Source organism: Sceloporus undulatus, unplaced genomic scaffold (assembly GCF_019175285.1).
Source record: "Sceloporus undulatus isolate JIND9_A2432 ecotype Alabama unplaced genomic scaffold, SceUnd_v1.1 scaffold_10068, whole genome shotgun sequence".
NCBI classification, from domain to species: domain Eukaryota; kingdom Metazoa; phylum Chordata; class Lepidosauria; order Squamata; family Phrynosomatidae; genus Sceloporus; species Sceloporus undulatus.
Window position 1 is genome coordinate 1 of NW_024812987.1, and position 2,541 is coordinate 2,541.

The following is a 2,541-nucleotide window of genomic DNA, read 5'->3' on the forward strand; positions in this document are numbered from 1 at the left end:
TCAGCCCAGGACGTCCCTGGAGAAAGAAACACAAACAAATGGCTCAGCTCCTATACTATAAAAATAATGATAAAAATATTAATCCCTCTCCCACAAGATGTACATACAGGCCTGCCAGGAAAACCAAGTTCTCCTTTTGGTCCTGAATGTCCAGGTGGTCCCTAAAGAAAAAAAAGTACTGTGATGAGTAGAGGGGAAAAAAAACTTGAGAAATATGCTTGGGTTGCATTTGCAGTTTTAATTTTAAGAGTACTTCTAGGTAAGGTTTTTATACATGGAATTTATGAGGCAGGGAGGGAGGATTATTGTGTTCTATTTGAAGATCTTCAGTGTATTTGTCATCCATTTTCTTTCTCAGAAAAATCTGTGAGAACATGGTAGTGCAGTATCTATTTGTTGTTCTTGGAGCTTCAATTCTAGAAAGAACACACAAAAGAAACTAGAACCATATAATGAAATCCAGTGAGAAAAAAAGCCTCAGTGGCATGTTGTACAAAATAGTACTTATTCGTTGAAAGTGCAAAATGCATTTTGACCAGTTAATACATTTTGCGAAATGCTTTTTTTATCATTGTTTTCTTCAGTGCCTTCTAAAAAAGAAGAGACAACTATTAAAGCAGTAAAAAAAATAAATAAAAGTATGCTTAACTCGGAGAAGAGAAGGTTAAGAAGTGATATGACAGTCCTGTTTAAATATTTGAAATGATGTGATACTGAAGAGGGAGCAAGTTGCTTTTCTGCAGGTCCAGAGAATAGGACCCAGTGCAATGGATTCAAAGTACAGGAAAAGAGATTCCACCTAAACATCAGGACAAACTTCCTTACAATAAGAGCTGTTTGACAGTGGAACATGAGGCCTCATAGAGTGGTGGAGTCTCCTTCTTTTAAGATTTTTAAACAGATGCTGGATGGCCATCTGTTTGGGTGCTTTGATTGTGTATTCTTGCATGGCAGAGGGTTGGACTTGATGGCCCTTGGGGTGTCTTCCAGCTCTATGATTCTAAGATTCTATGATTCTATTACTGCATTCATAAGACAATAACAATATAAATTTTCACCTATTTCGCCCTAATATTCAAGAATGAATCATTTAAGAAGTTTTTATTTATTTATTTGAAGTGCTAATAAACTGCTCTAGGACCTGTTAGTTTGTTTGGAGAGACTAAACTGAGGTTGTTTTACCTCCATTATCATGAAAAGACATGACTCACTAAAAAGACTATAATGCTTAGTGAGGTAGAAGGCAGTACAAAAAGAGGTAGACTACAGATACATAGAATAAAAAATGTTCATAATTTTAAAATTCAAAAGTATAGCAGATAACAAATAATCTATGGAGGAGAGGAAAGGGCAAAAGTAAATCATGTACTTAGGTTTTATTTTCAGTTGGGATGAGCTCTAAGGGCTTGTCGAAGGCTTCATGGAAACAGCAAGTTTGATTCTGGTACCATACAAATATTCTGGGAAGAAATTCAAAGCACAGGGGGCACTGAAAAAGAATATTATTGTGTGTGGTTTTTATTAAAAGACTCATTTTAGAAAAAAATTCACATATGTGAAATCATTGTATGGTTCTCATTTTTAAGCTGAGCTTTGTTTTCTACAGTAATACTCATTCCAGCTCGTTCCTTCTATCTTTTATTCCCTCTACTAATATTTGGAGGCTGTGGAAATAGTTTCATGTTTCTCAACTACAGTGGAGCTGTATAAACAAAGAGCATGGATTTATTTATTTATTTTAAAAAAATCAGAAATTCACCATTGGTCCAGGTGGTCCCATTACTCCAGGTTCACCCTGTGAGAAGAGAGGTTATATATCAGTGATTTAAGACAATGCTGTATCATTTATGTGACATTTAGCAAAGGAATACAAAAAAAATTGTATTTCCATGAAACAGATAACCAGTAAAGCTACCTTTTCTCCTGGTCTTGCTACCAATTCTGTTAATGAGTCGACTGAGGCATAGATAGCTCCTGGCTCACCCTTTTCACCCTGTAAAAACATAAAGGAATTTATTTGTTCATTTAATTAAAAGAAGCAATATATGAGATCTCACCAGTGAATCAGCTGCTGTATTCATCCAAACTGAGTGGTAGCATGAATCTGGCTTGAAATGATACTGTCTAAAGGAGAGAAAAAGAAATGAACAGATGTCCATTCCTCTTGAGTTCTCTTGCTGCTTTAGCCTTTGTGGACTGCAACACATAGCAGAGTAGGCTGGGTTTTTTTTTCTTTCCTTTTTTCATTTACACAAATCTTTTATTTCACACCTGTCTCTATGTCTCCTTAAACCCTATCTCAACCTGTCTCTCACTGTTTGCATTTTTATTGGTTTCATTGGGCCTGATGAGACAGGCCAAAATAAAGCTGCTTTGGGTCACTTTGGAGGTATGCTGTTTAAATGATGCATGCATCCTAAGAGTCTGGAAGCTGCTCCAAAGCCACGCTCCAGTCCTAAGGAATGGAACACAGCTTTGCTGCAGCTTCTGGCTTCTTAAGATGTGTGTGTCATTTAAACAGCATACCTCCAAAGTGATCCA

General features: G+C 36.4%; 1 long non-coding RNA gene across 1 annotated transcript; it reads right to left on the reverse strand.

Moving 5' to 3' along the window:
* Positions 1-1,997, reverse strand: LOC121918387. The gene is made up of 4 exons (XR_006101221.1): positions 1,916-1,997; positions 1,760-1,795; positions 108-161; positions 1-16 (listed from the first exon to the last, which is right to left on the reverse strand). It is a non-coding gene; the product is annotated as an uncharacterized LOC121918387 (long non-coding RNA).
* Between the last annotated feature and the right edge of the window lie 544 nt (positions 1,998-2,541).